We start from the raw sequence: 15,600 nt of genomic DNA, 5'->3' as shown, positions 1-15,600 counted from the left end.
TGAAGGAGAAATGGTGATTGGTCAGGGAGTGTCTGTAAATGAAAGAGAAATTGTTATCGGTCAGGGAATGTCTGTAAATGAAGGAGAAATGGTGATCTTTATATCTTTATTCATCCAGGGAGCTCGAGCTTTGGGTGCTGTTCCTTTCCTTCTCATTGGAATCTGTCCACTCTGTACCCAAACCAACTCCTCCTTGAAGGCCTCCCATTGTTCAAATACTGTTCTGCCTGCCAATTTTTGATTCCAATCCACCTGGACAAGACCCCTTTTTAACTCACTGGAATTAGCTCTCCTCCAGTTCAGAATTTTCACATTTGACTGTTCCTTGTCCTTTTCCATAACTATTCTAAACCTAATGAGATTATGATCACTGCTGCCCCACTGAAACATGCTCCACCTGCCCCACTTCATTCTCCACACCGAGCCCACTGCTGTACTCACACTCGCTCTCTCACATTCATTCACTCTCTCACTCTCGCATTCACTCTCGCACTCACTTTCTCGCACTCACTCTCTCACCCTTTCACTCATGGTTTCGGGCCACTGAAAGATGATGCGATGAGTTTGGATTTCAGCACAGGGAGGAGGGAGAGTGTGTGGGATGGGGATTTACAGCTGTGAGGCACAAGAGTGGAAAGAATGTTCCGTAGAAGCTAGAATTGTCTGTTCTGAATTTCTATCCTGTACTTACAGTGATGACTTTTATAAACTCCTTTATAGGGTATTAGAAGGGGAGGATTTGCAGAGGGAAATTCAAACCAAACAGCACGTCAAGATCTGACAGATTCACTCGATTCATCAGGACCTGAATATCATCGGCCTTTGAATGTGGAAGGAGAAATATTTGTCTGTTCTGTCTGTGGGAGAAGATTTCAAACATCAGTGTGAGTGGGAAAGCACCGAGACACACACACCCGAGTGAGAGTGTTCCAATGCACTGACTGTGGAAAGAGCTTTAACCAGTTACACAGCCAGAAAAAACATCGCACCGTTCACAGCGGGGAGAAACCATACACGTGTTCTGTGTGTGGACGAGGTTTCAACTGATCGTCCAACCTGGAGAGTCACAAGGACACCCGGACCACGGAGAAACCGTGGAAATGTGGGGACTGTGGGAAGGGATTCAATTACCCGTCAGAGTTGGAAACTCATCGACGCAATCACACTGGGGAGAGGCCGTTCACCTGCTCCGTGTGTGGGAAGGGATTCGCTCAGTCATCCACCCTGCTGGCACACCAGCGAGTTCACTCTGATGAGAGACCTTTTAAATGCTCTGACTGTGGGAAGAGCTTTAAAGGCAGAAATGAACTGCTGAGACATCAACGCAGTGACACTGGCGAGAGGCCGTTCTCCTGCTCAGTGTGTAAGAAGAGATTTACTCGATCATGCCACCTGCTGAAACACCAGCGAGTTCACACTGGGGAGAGGCCGTTCTCCTGCTACGTGTGTAAGAAGAGATTCACTCAGTCATCCACCCTGCTGAAACATCAACTTGTTCACACTGATGAGAGACCATTTAAATGTTCTGACTGTGAGAGGAGCTTTAAAAGCAAAATTGAACTGCTGAAACACCAGCGAGTTCACACTGGGGAGAGACCGTTCTCCTGCTCCGTGTGTAAGAAGAGATTCACTCGGTCATCCCACCTGCTGATACACCAGCGAGTTCACTCCGATGAGAGACCTTTTAAATGTTCTGACTGTGAGAAGAGGTTTAAAAGCAAAAGGAATCTGCTGACACACCAACGCACTCACACTGGGGAGAGGCCTCTCACCTGCTCCGTGTGAGGGAAGGGATTCACTATTTCATCCAAACTGCTGACACACCAACTTGTTCACACTGGGGAGAGACCTTTTTAATGTTCTGACTGCACGAAGAGCTCTAAATGCAGATACAAATTGTGAAGACATCGACACACTCCCGCCAGGGAGAGGCCGTTCACCTGCTCCCTGTGTAAGAAGAGATTTACTCGGTCATCACACCTGCTGAGACACCAGCGAGTTCACTCTGATAAGAGACCTCTGAAATGTTCTGACTGTGAGAAGGGCTTTAAAACAAATGATCTGAAACACCAGCACACTGACACTGGGGAGAGACTGTTCACCTGCTCCGTGTGTGGGAAGGGATTCACTAATTCATCTCACCTTCTGAGATATCAACTTGTTCACACTATTGAGTGACCTTTTAATGCAGTAACATTGAGAAGAGCTTGAAAAGCAGAAATGAACTGCTGACACATCAACTCACGCACATTGTGGAGAGACTGTTCACCTGCTCCGTGTGTGGGAAGGGATTCACTCAGTCATCACATGTGCTGAGACACCAGCGAGTTCACAAGTGACTGCAGGGTTTGGATTCTGCAGTTAATCACATCCAGGACTGAACTATGGTGTTTAGAGTCAGGAAGAACAACGTGTAAGGATTAACCCATTAACAGATAGAATTTAGTATAATTATAATCAATAGTAGAAGTAGAACAAAATGTACTGTGAATCTATGTATCTATAAATGTAAACTGTACTGTGTATTAATATAGAATGAACCATGTAACGTGTGTTCAATAAGAAAGTGCTGGTGGGCCGAGAAGGATGCATGATGGTTATTATAGTCAAGTTTGCAGTTAAAACTAAAAGGATGCTGACAACAGTAAAGTGGGAATTAACAGACCTAAGGGAGGAATGTGCTGTAATAGCATAATGTCTAAAAGACATGTAGATAAAGGGACTGAAGGTTCATTAAATCAAGGAGTCACTCAGGCTCAGGCCTCTCTATCTCAAGCCTCCACAAGCCAGTGAGTGGAAGTCTGTTTATACAAACGGTTCTGTGAAGGCTCGCAATGTAAACTCTAAATAAGGTTCTGTTAAGTCTGTAACAACAAGGCACGGATGGTACCAGGAGTTATGCTTGGAATGTAACTTCTGAAGGTTGAGAGACATGAATAATGGTCAGGCTGAGAGATGTGGATGTGAGAGTGAACTGCTCACAAACTGAAAAAGGGAATAAGAAGAGACCTCAAAAGCTGAGGAAGGCGCACAAGATTCTGGCAAGGAAGAAGAGAACTTTTCAGTCAACAGATCACAGCAAGAGAGAGAGAGAGAGAGATCGCACTGTAGTCACTTGGAGGGATAGAGAGAGAGAGAGAGACCGCACTGTAGTCACTTGGAGGGATAGAGAGAGAGAGAGAGAGACCGCACCGTAGTCACTTGGAGGGATAGAGAGAGAGAGAGAGAGACCGCACCGTAGTCACTTGGAGGGATAGAGAGAGAGAGAGAGAGACCGCACCGTAGTCACTTGGAGGGATAGAGAGAGAGAGAGAGACCGCACCGTAGTCACTTGGAGGGACAGAGAGAGAGAGAGAGAGACCGCACTGTAGTCACTTGGAGGGACACTCCTGAGGTTTCAAGGAACACTCACTATTTCTCTTTGTTAATTATCACCTTTTTGTACTAATTGTGATGTGATTAATAAATCGGTTTTGCCTTTAACCGTAATAGCAGTACCAGTGGTGATCTTGTTGTTGTCAGGAACCAGTCCTTAGATTGGATCAGATTATAATCCTGAAAATAGTGGTTTAAATCCTACAATTGGCGACCACGAAGGGACTATTTCTGACAACAGCTAAAACCTGGTGGGGGATAGTTACAGAATATAAATTGATTATTTCTCCAGTAAAATGCAGAGTGGGGGATGGTTACATAAAATAAATTGATTATTTCTCCATTAAAATGCAGTGAGTGGAGGATAGTTACATAATATAAATTGATTATTTCTCCATTAAAATGCAGTGAGTGCAGGATAGTTACATAATATAAATTGATTATTTCTCCAGTAAAATGCAGTGAGTGGAGGATAGTTACATAATATAAATTGATTAATGGATACTAAGGAGCTTTTTCCCTTCGTTGAGGGTTCTATAACAAGGGGACATAGATTCAAGGTAAAAGGCGGGAGGTTTAGAGGGGATTTGAGAAAGAACTTTTTCACCCAGAGGGTGCTTGGAGTCTGGAACTCACTGCCTGAAAGGGTTGTGGAGGCAGGAACCCTCACAACATTCAAGAAGCATTTGGATGAGCACTTGAAATGCCATAGCATACAAGGCTACGGACCAAATGCTGGAATATGGGATTAGAGTAGACAGGGCTGATGGCCGGCGCGGACACGATGGGCCGAAGGGCCTCTATCCGTGCTGTATGACTCTATGACTCTATGATTATTTCTCCAGTAAAATGCAGTGAGTGGAGTGCACACCCACCACGGGTGGCCTCATAAAATGAGGACAATCAGTTCTTCTTTCCTTGGTGAGAGGTTTCTTTAATCTGGGGATTTAGTTCAGTGGTGGAGCGCATGTTTTACATGTGTTGAGGTCCTGGGTTCAACTCCCAGTATCTCCCTAAATAATTTTCCACCAGAATTACCCACGGAAAGTTGAATTCCGCTTTTTGAGCTCAGCGAGTTCCAACTTCTGAGGCTCCACAAGCATTAAATTGTCCCGGAGCGGGACTTCATCTCACGGTCCCCTCAACAGCTCAACTCAAAGCAGCCGCCGACTGAGGGGAATGTGTGACGGTGCAATATCGAGCGAGCAGTCCCAGCTCTTGTTCCTGTTTGACGCTCTGTCATTCTTCCATCTCACTTTATGATTCAGAGGTTGGATTTCAGCCTTGTCACTGACCATTAGCGATTGGGTTTTTTTTATTTCCGCAGACTTTTTTTTTGGAAAGTTCAAAGCAAAGAGGAGCAGAAACCCCGTGAACTGAAGCAGAGGTTGAACATTGTGAACACGCGGGACCGCTGGGCATCTCGATATCCTGGAGAGACGGAGCAGAAAGCTCACGGCTTCACTTCTAAAGTGTCTGCTTGTTTATTTCTCAGGTATTTTTTGACCCGTGGGGATGTAGCTCAGTGGAAGAGCGCATGCTTTGCATGTATGAGGTCCCGGGTTCAATCCCCGGTGTGTCCAAACAAGTTAAATTTAAAATTTTGGATTCAACTGTGAGAATATCATCTGAGATTCGCCTCACATTCACACACAAGGAGAGACAAGAGTTTCTTCACCTCGCGAAAAACCGAACGCTCCGCACAGAATATAATTCAATGGGAGAGCGCCCATGGTGTTTCAATGGCTCCCATCTCATGGTGGATCAGCTTGCCCAGTGATAGATTATTTCCAGTTTCACAGATTGGGGGGAAGCAGCGGACCGGCGTTCCGACCACAAAGAGGGAAGAATAGTCTGGATGTTGGGAGCTTCATCTTTTCCCAGAAAGTACTGAGCATCTGGAATGTATTCCCGGCTGGTGTGGTGCGTGCTGACCCTCTCTGGTGTGGTGGGTGCTGACTCTCTCTGGTGCGGTGGGTGCTGACCCTCTCTGGTGTGGTGGGTGCTGACCCTCTCTGGTGCGGTGGGTGCTGACCCTCTCTGGTGTGGTGGGCGCTGACTCTCTCTGGTCCGGTGGGTGCTGACTCTCTCTGGTCCGGTGGGTGCTGACCCTCTCTGGTGCGGTGGGTGCTGACCCTCTCTGGTGCGGTGGGTGCTGACTCTCTCTGGTCCGGTGGGCGCTGACTCTCTCTGGTCCGGTGGGTGCTGACCCTCTCTGGTGCGGTGGGTGCTGACCCTCTCTGGTGCGGTGGGTGCTGACTCTCTCTGGTCCGGTGGGCGCTGACTCTCTCTGGTCCGGTGGGTGCTGACCCTCTCTGGTGCGGCGGGTGCTGACCCTCTCCGGTGTGGTGGGTGCTGACCCTCTCCGGTGCGGTGGGTGCTGACCCTCTCCGGTGCGGTGGGTGCTGACTCTCTCTGGTCCGGTGGGTGCTGACCCTCTCTGGTGCGGTGGGTGCTGACCCTCTCTGGTGCGGTGGGTGCTGACTCTCTCTGGTGCGGTGGGTGCTGAATCTCTCTCCGCCTTTTTTCTGGATTTTTTTCTGGTTTGCAACCGCTCCCAGGAGATTCCATGTTCCCGGTGGGTGGGGCTGGTGGTGTGTGTCGGAAGTGTCCAGTCACGATGCTCCAGGCATGTAGGGCAGGATTGATGAACGAGCTGGTCATTTCCTGCCCGTCATGTCCGTCTGTAACCCCAGATCGTCAAGGTGTTTTTAGTGAAGTGATCTTTAAACACAAAATCCTCACCTGGGGCAAGTCCTGCGTCCGTCTGTAGTGAAATGAGATTCAATGCTGTCTGGGCCTCACCTTGTCCTCCTCCTTTTACATTATTATATTGTCCGCACACAGTGATATGTTTGGTTAAGATGAAAATACAAATTATCCGCTCTGGGCTCCTCCAGTCTCTCTGTGTTTCTCTCTCCTCCTAAACTGACTGACTGTCGGATAATAGTAACTGGTGTCCTCTCCATCCCGTTCTCAACACCCAGACACGACTACTTACTGAATAAATTCAACACTCACAGACAGTCCAGTGTCAGACAGTTACAGACGGTTTCTCTCCACCTTTCCTTACAGGACTGGCGAATGATGAATGCCCCGTCAGACCGGTTGATTTACAGTAAAAGGGACAGTGACCGTCTCACCAATAGCACTGGAGGTCTGTTCACAGACACAGAATCAGTCTTTCCCTTTCTATCAGTGTGTCTATATTACGCTCAGTAACAGTATCCCGCCTCCTTGTACAGCACGAGGGAGAGAGAAAGATAGACAGACAGAGAGAGACACACAGACACAGTATCAGTCTCACACTTCCCATCAGTGTGTCCGTTTCACACTCAGTAACAATATTCCACCTTCATGTACAGCGCTAGAGAGAGATAAAAACAGACAGGCACAGTATCAGAATTACACTTCCTATCGGTGTCTCTGTATCACTCTCAGTCACAGTATCTCAACTTCATATGCTGCACAAAAGAGAGAGAGAGAGAGAGACTGACCTGTAATGTCCTGTTTACACAGAGTAACAAATTGGAAAATATTTCATTCCAATTGCTATTCCAAGGTGGAGTGACAGAAGATGCAGTCTCATCTCTCACTGATATTATTTCAGAGACAGACACATTATTAATCCCACTCTCAGGGACAGTGTCACACATTTAACCCTCTCTTGCATGTTGTCCCCTCTGCAATCTTGCAGCTCAGGGCCGTTCTGTATTACTCTCAGTGACCGAGAGTTTCACTCCGATTGAAATAAACTGGGACTGTTGCTGCCTGATATTAATCCTACACGGTCCCAGCAAATACACCGACTCCCACTTTCCTCCCCCGTTTCTCCAGGATTGGTTTGAGGAATCCTCCCTCCAGTTTCGGAGTCAAACGTTACTTTATCAGTCAGGGAGCCAAGAATGAACAGAACCCATTGGCTCATTCCACAGCCGCTCACTTTATCTCTGAAAGACTCTTTCCCATCAAAAGAGCCCGAGAGAAACAGCAGGGATGGAAACCTCGAGTTTAATAGTTGGAGATTGTAAAGTCAGTCTGGATTCCAGCGTTAGGCACTGGTGGAATCCCATCTGTTTCCCATTCTGGTGCCTGTTCCTGCACTGCCTGTGGAGCCCATTCCCTCTGACCTTTCCCCCAGACCCACTTCCTTTGCTCAGACAGGCGGGAATGGAGAGATCACGGCCCCCGGGGGAAGGGAGCAAAGAGCAGCCTCATTACAGCAGCTCATCGCTCCGGGACCGTGTCCGCAGATGGGCTCAGAGATCGGCATTGAGTCCGGGGGAAGGGCAGGGGGAGTCCGGGGGCTGTTTGTAAGAGGCGGAGTGGATCAGGAACTGGTCCCGGAACATGGAGTGAGAGGGGGGGAACGGAGAGGTCATTCTCGGGCTGTGTGTGGACAGGGTGTGTCCAGGGGAAGGGAGAGAGAATGGGAAGAACCTGCTATTAAAACCATTGCTGCTTTCACTCCCCAAACCAGGAGTGAATGGTCCTGGTTTAGTTCCAGTCTCACCCTGTTTATTGTTATTGGACAGTGAAGAGTGGAAACAGAGCCGGACAGTAAGGATGTGGGGAGTTATACAAAGAGCATCTATTGCAGGCATCAGGTGAGAAGTGTGAAGGACACAATTTAAACAGCGGCTGTTTATTTTCGGTTGAACGGTTAGTCCCATGGGAGAGGGGATGAGAAACCTGACCTGGACAAAGGTCCCTGCCCCATCGGGTAGTCCCATTCATGGATCAGTGCAGGGGTTGGGTTGTGTCTGGATGTCACGAAATTGTTGTAAAACAGCCCAACACACCTGGTGTGCAGAAGCTGAGTGCTGCAGTGGAGTCAGACACTGACACTGTTTGTATCACTGGTTTTCATTTGTGGATATTCAAAATGATCATTAGCAGAGATATTAAACTGATCACTTTTCCATTTTCAACCTCACCGTTTCTTGGGTTACAAGAGATCATTTTCTTTCCACAGGCGAATCCTTGAATGATCCAGAATGAATGTGATGTTTCCTCCACCCGAGGCACAAGGAGGAGTGCAGCCAGCTCCTTCTCACACACAGGAGGTACATTATCACCCACAGAGCACAGAGACACAGACAGGTCATCAGTTCCACAGTCTCAGACAGCAGAAGTAGTCAGTCCCACACTGATCCCAAGTTCCAGAGACACACTTTCAATCCAACATTCAAACAGAGCGGGTGAGGCAGACACTGTTCCATTTGCCCCGAACTCAGTCCCGCTGACAGGTCGATACAAAAATCCCAGTCCAAAATCACACTCTCAGATTGAAAGGCACTGTGTCAATCTCACAATCGGGCAACATAGCTAGGAATTAAATACCAGAGAGAAATCACACATGGTACCCGATTGAAAGGGACAGAATGAATCCCAATAATGTACCCGAGATTCCAATTGAATACTATCCCAGAACTCTCTCACACATGACTTTAATACATGAAATATCCATTCGAAAAGTGAACCATTTGCTACAAATTGCAAACAAATCCAAACCTCACGTACAGTATCGATTGAGAAATACTGAAATATAGTAAACCTGAGAAACAAATTAGATTCCTGTTCAGAATGCACTCGTAGAATGAAATTTAAAGATACAGTATCAATTCTATTAGTGCAGACATTATATACCAGTCCAAAAATCTCATACAATATTAGACTGAAAGATACAGTATCAATTCCATTTCTACAGACTGATCTACACATTACAAACCAATTCAAAAATGTCACCTTATCCGTTTGAAAGATTCATTATCATCCACAATCGTACTCACAGAGATGCAGATTTAATAGTGGTCCAAAAAGCACACAAATTATCTGATTAAAACCTCCAACATTAAAGCCTAAAGTTCGTCCATATTTACAAATTAAATAAGGAGTAAAACTCTTCAAACATTAAGATATTAAAGCTGAAGTATTGAACGCAATAATGTAATCTGAGAGAATAATTACGTACAGATACAGAATGAAACTCACATTCAGATACAGTACCAGAGACACACAGACACAGAATGAATCCAACACTCACAGATACAGAAGGAATCCCAAACTCACATACAGTACTAGAGACTGACAGACACAGAGTTAATCCCACACTCTCATCAAGTACCAGGGACTGATAGGTACAGTATGAATCCCACACTAACATGCAGTATGAGTAACTGCATATTTAGGATGAATTCAACTCCCACATACAGTACTGGGGACTGTATATAAAGAATGATTCCCACACTCACATGGAGAAACAGAGACTGACAGATACCGAAAGAATCCCACACTAACACACAGTGTGAGAGACTGCATATAAAGAATGAATCACAAACTCTCACACACACTGCTGACAAGATAGAGAATCAATCCCAAGTTCACACACAGTATCAGTGAGTGACAGATACAGAATGAATCCCACACTAACATACAGTACCAGAGACTGACAGATACAGAATGAATCCCACACTCACACACAGTACCAGAGACTGAGAGATACAGAATGAATCCCACTAAACTATCAGCGAATAAGCACAGACCAGGGATCAGGGCCTTTACCCAGTAAACTATCAGGGAATCAGCACAGACCAGGGATCAGGGCCTTTACCCAGTAAACTATCAGAGAATCAGCACAGACCAGGGATCAGGGCCTTTACCCAGTAAACTATCAGGGAATCAGCACAGACCAGGGATCAGGGCCTTTCACCTGTCGGAGAGAACATTGTATCACAGATCGCTTGTGATAAACCGACACATTCTGATTTACAGCCGTGCATAACAGACGTTTGTAGCTGCGATGGCCGAGTGGTTAAGGCGTTGGACTCGAAATCCCCTGGGGATTTCCTGCGTACGTTCGAATCCTCCTCGCAGCGCAACTTCTTAAAGTTATGTTTACTGCTCAAATAACGATGAACTGGAGTTGACGAACCGCATTCCCTCTCTCAGAGAGACTCTCCAGCGCGGCTCATGCTTTTAATTCGGAGCCCAATGGTCTCTTGCAAAATTGCAAGACACGTGAAGGAATCTCTCCCAAGCTCCATCTTAAATTCTGCCCGTTCGCAGAACTTGACATTGATCCTATTTCTTCCTATACTTTGATCCCACCTTGTCTCTGTCTCTTGACTCTCCGTGTTTTTCCCTCATGGACTTCTCAGGCTTCGTTGATTGAACCTGGAACACCGGCAGTGAAGGGTAAAGATGGAAAGACTGAGACGGGGGGAGTGGCGAGAGGGTGGATTTGGAATTCCTGAGCGACCGCACTGCGCATTTTCCAGATCTGCTTGGAGCACCAATCCCTTCAATTCATCACTTACAGGGACAATTCGATTCGCGGTTTCTTTTCCCTGAGCTTGGCGAGATCTTAAAAATTGAAAGCGACCAATATCAGAGCGAACCTCGTCACCGACATGATCACAGATACAGAGCGGCCACACTCTACTTCAGTGAGGGGAAAACCCAGAGCGGTTTCAAGGTTGAATGTAATTGGAAGCAAAGCTCGTTCAATGAAAGTGCAGGTCATTGAGGTGCCTTTAAAGTCCTGATTGTTTGAACTGAATTTCTTTCAAAAGCGCTTGAGATTCAGGTGGAGTGATTTGGGGACTCCTTTTCCCTCTTCGCAAAACTTTGAACTGCAGATCAAGATCCAAAGTCCAGGGCTAAATTAGGGTTTCTCCAGGGTATGAAACATCGAATCAAGAATTATACCCCGACCTCAACGAGCCCAGAAACAAGAACGTGTCATGGACACATTCCATGAGAGGGCTGTCTGTATGATGAAAAGGCATTTTTGAAAAGACCTCCTGATCAGTTCCGTGTTGGATCCTGAACAAAACACAGCACTGTGTGCTTCTCAAATTCACAAACACCATGAATTACACAAAGGCACCGCTGGGAGTTGAACCCAGGATCTCCTGTTTACTGGACAGGTGCTTTAACCAACTAAGCCACGGTGCCAATTCATGGTCCTGTTTCCCACCTCCTCTCATTAATATCTATCAGCTACACGTCACATTCTGTTGGGGGTTCAGACTGTTTGATCTTTCTCTATTTCACTTGCCAGTTTCCCTGTGAATCCCGATACTGACTGCGTTTCAAGCTGTGTTTATCTTTCTGTGTCCATCAGTGCTTTGATACACGAATGAATATGTGTGCTTGTGTTTGTTTGTTACTTTAAATAAATTAGGGATGGACAATTCTCGCTCTGACACTGAAGAACTAATTGAACAAATTTCACAGTGAAGTGTTGTTTGTTGTGGTGCTGAAACTAAAAAAAATCGTAAAAGGTGCAAAGAGGGAAAACGAGAAAAACTTGTGAGTGAAATTAAGGACAACTTTCAAGGTTTTTACACGTATATTAAGAGAAAGAAGGGTGACTAAGAGTAATGTGGGCCCCTTAAAGACAGATGGAGGTGATATTGTAATTGAAAATCAGGAAATGGCAGACTTGCTAAATACTCACAGAAAAGCATGAGGATAATACAACAGAGACACGAGGAAAACTGAAAATAAATCAAGGGGATTCAGTGTAAGTAAAATAATGGTAATGGAGAAAATAATTAGACTAAAGATAGACAAATCTCCAGGACCTGATGTTTACCATCCCAGGGGACGAAGGGGAATAGGTGAGGAAATTGTACATGCTTTAGTCATGATCGTTCAAAACTCTCTTGATTCAGGAATTGTTCCATGGATTGAAAAAATTCAAATGTCATTCCATTAATTAGGAAAGGTAGGAGAGATAAAACAGGAAATTTTCGACCTATTAGTCTGACGTCTGTTGTGGGGAAGTTACCAGAATCTGTTATTAGGGAAAGAATGACTGAGCACTTGGATAAACATGAATTGATCAGAGAGAGCCAGCATGGATTTGTAAAGTGTAAGTCTAACGAAAATAGTTGAACTTTTTGAAGATGTAACTAACGTGGTAAATGATGGAGTGTCTATGGGGGTTATGTGTATATTGACTTCCAGAGGCATTCGTTAAGGTTTAACATCAGAGACTGTTCTCATTTCTGTTGACATGTGGAATTCAAAGCGACCCATTGACATGGGGAGGGAGTTGGTTTGGAGGTAGGAGACAGAGAGTAGGGTTAATGGGTATGTACTCAAATTGACAGGATGTGATTCGTGGTGTCCCCCAGGGATCTGTTTTAATGAGGCAGATAAAGGAATAGAGAGCGGTATATCCAGGTTTGTTGATGACACCAAGTTAGGAGGCACAGTGAGTCGTGTAGATGGGAGCATAAAGTTGTAAAAGGAAATTGATAGATTCAGTGAGTTGGTAAAACTGTGTCAGATGGAGCTTACATAGAATTACATAGAATGTACATCACAGAAACAGGCAATTCGGCCCAACTAGACTATACCGGTGTTTATGCTGCAGACGAGCCTCCTCCAACCCCTCTTCATCGAACTCGATGAGCAAACACGAATATTCCTTTCTCCTCCATGTGTTTATCTCACTTCACCGTAAATGCATCCATGATATTCGCCTTAACTACTCCTTGTGGGAGCGAGCTGCACATTCTAACGCCTCTCTGGATAAATATGTTTCTCTTGAATGCCAGATTGGATTTATTGATGACTATTATATTCATGGCCCTAAGTTCTGACGTCCCCACTCCCAATTCAGATATGCCACTTTGGATGCTGTTGGGGGGGATGACTTATCAGGGGAAGGCAGCAGCAGCCAACTTCCTGGCACCACGGGTAGCTCTGCTGCACAGGCTGGGAGGAAAAAGAGTGGCAGAGCTATAGTGATAGGGGACTCAATTGTAAGGGGAATAGACAGGCGTTTCTGCGGCCGCAACCGAGACTCCAGGATGGTGTGTTGCCTCCCTGGTGCAAGGATCAAGGATGTCTCGGAGCGGCTACAGAACATTTTGGAGGGGGAGGGCGAACAGCCAGCTGTCGTGGTGCACATAGGCACCAACGATATAGGTAAAAAAGGGGATGAGGTCCTAAAAGCAGAATATAGGGAGTTAGGAGGTAAATTAAAAAATAGGACCTCAAAGGTAGTAATCTCAGGATTGCTGCCAGTGCCACGTGCTAGTCAGAGTAGAAATAGGAGGATATTTCAAATGAATACGTGGCTAGAGGAATGGTGCAAGGGGGAGGGATTCAAATTCCTGGGACACTGGAAACGGTTCTGGGGGAGGTGGGACCAGTACAAACCGGACGGTCTGCACCTGGGCAGGGCCGGGACCGCTGTCCTAGGAGGAGTGTTTGCTAGTGCTGTTGGGGAGGGTTTAAACTAAAGTGGCAGGGGGTTGGGAACCTGAGCAGGGAGAGAGAGGAAAGCGTAACAGGAAGGGACAGAAGGTATGGAGTAATAGGTAAAGTGTTAAAAAAGGAAAAAGCAGGAACTAAGCGTCACAAAACAGATTTGAAAGTTCTTTATCTGAATGCACGTAGCATTCGTAATAAAATGGACGAGTTAACGGCACAAATAACTACGTATGGGTATGATCTTGTGGCCATTACAGAAACATGGCTCAAGGGTGACAACGACTGAGAATTAAATATGCCAGGGTATTTAACAATCAGGAAGGACAGGCAGGAAGGAAGGGGAGGTGGGGTGGCTATGTTAATAAAGGAAGGAATCACTGTAATACAGAGAAATGATATTGGGACAAAGCATCAAGATAATGAAACAGTTTGGGTGGAGATAAGGAATAATAAGGGAAAAAAACATTAGTGGGCGTAGTATATAGGCCTCCTAATAGTTGCAACTCTGCTGGAAGAAGTATTAATCAGGAGATAGTCGGGGCATGTAATAAGGGAACAGCCATAATTATGGGGGATTTTAATTATCATATTAACTGGACAAATCAAATTGGGCAGAGCAGCCTTGAGGACGAGTTCATTGAGTGCATCAGGGATGGATTTCTTGAGCAGTATGTAACTGATCCTACAAGGGGGCAGGCAACCTTGGACCTGGTCCTGTGTAATGAGTCAGGATTAATTAATAATGTCCTAGTTAAGGATCCCCTTGGAACGAGCGACCACAACATGGTTGAATTCCATATCCAATTAGAGGGTGAGAAGGTTGATTCTCAAACAAGCGTACTGAGCTTGAATAAAGGAGACTATGATGGTATGAGAGCGGAATTGATTAAAGTGGACTGGGAAAATAGATTAAAGGGTAAGACGGTACATGAGCAGTGGTGTTCATTTAGGGAGTTATTTTACAACTTTCAAAATAAATATATTCCACTGAGGAAAAAAGGGTGTAAAAGAAATGACAGCCACCCGTGGCTAAGTAAAGAAATCAAGGATAGTATCCGACTAAAAACAAGGACATATAAGGTAGCCAAACTTAGTGGGAGGATAGAAGATTGGGAATTCTTCAAAAGACAGCAAAAAGTAACTAAAGGATTGATTAAGAAAGGGAAGTTAGATTATGAAAAGAAATTAGCAAAAAATATAAAAACAGATAGCAAGAGTTTCTATAGTTATATAAAAAGAAAAAGGGTGGCTAAGGCAAACATAGGTCCCTTAGAGGATGAGACCGGGAAATTAATGGTGGGAAACATGGAGATGGCAAAAATGCTGAACAAATATTTTGTTTCAGTCTTTACAGTAGAGGACACTAAGAATATCCCAACACTGGACAAACAGGGGACTCTCGGGGGGGAGGAGCTAAATACGATTAAATTCACTCAAGAGATGGTACTCAGTAAAATAATGGGACTCAAGGCGGATAAATCCCCTGGACCTGATGGCTTCCATCCTAGGGTCTTGAGGGAAGTGGCAGTAGGGATTGTGGATGCTTTGGTGATAGTTTTCCAAAATTCCCTGGACTCAGGAGAGGTCCCGGCAGATTGGAAAACTGCTAATGTAACACCGTTATTTAAAAAGGGTAGTAGGCAGAAGGCTGGAAATTATAGGCCAGTTAGCTTAACATCTGTGGTGGGTAAAATTTTGGAGTCTATTATTAAGGAGACAGTAACGGAACATTTAGATAAGCATAATTTAATAGGACAAAGTCAGCATGGCTTTATGAAGGGGAAGTCATGTCTGACAAATTTGCTTGAGTTCTTCGAGGATATAACGTATAGGGTGGATAAAGGGGAACCAGTGGACGTAGTGTATTTAGACTTCCAGAAGGCATTCGACAAGGTGCCACATAAAAGATTATTACTTAAGATAAAAAATCACGGGATTGGGGGTAATATTCTGGCATGGGTGGAGGATTGGTTATCAAACAGGAAGCAGAGA

General features: G+C 45.3%; 1 long non-coding RNA gene and 3 other non-coding genes across 4 annotated transcripts in view; 2 read left to right on the top strand and 2 right to left on the bottom strand.

Moving 5' to 3' along the window:
• Positions 1-15,600, bottom strand: part of LOC137310834 (uncharacterized) — a 227,062-nt gene that overhangs the window by 132,639 nt on the left and 78,823 nt on the right. The gene's annotated exons all lie outside the window — the stretch shown is intronic.
• On the top strand, positions 4,887-4,958 carry trnaa-ugc (transfer RNA alanine (anticodon UGC)). The gene has a single exon. It is a non-coding gene; the product is annotated as a tRNA-Ala (tRNA).
• trnas-cga (transfer RNA serine (anticodon CGA)) lies at positions 10,172-10,253 on the top strand. The gene has a single exon. It is a non-coding gene; the product is annotated as a tRNA-Ser (tRNA).
• Positions 11,261-11,334, bottom strand: trnat-agu (transfer RNA threonine (anticodon AGU)). Its single transcript has one exon. It is a non-coding gene; the product is annotated as a tRNA-Thr (tRNA).

The sequence above is a fragment of the Heptranchias perlo genome, unplaced genomic scaffold (assembly GCF_035084215.1).
Source record: "Heptranchias perlo isolate sHepPer1 unplaced genomic scaffold, sHepPer1.hap1 HAP1_SCAFFOLD_282, whole genome shotgun sequence".
NCBI classification, from domain to species: domain Eukaryota; kingdom Metazoa; phylum Chordata; class Chondrichthyes; order Hexanchiformes; family Hexanchidae; genus Heptranchias; species Heptranchias perlo.
The sequence above is the reverse complement of the archived record's forward strand: the minus strand, read 5'-3'. Positions and strand labels throughout refer to the sequence as shown.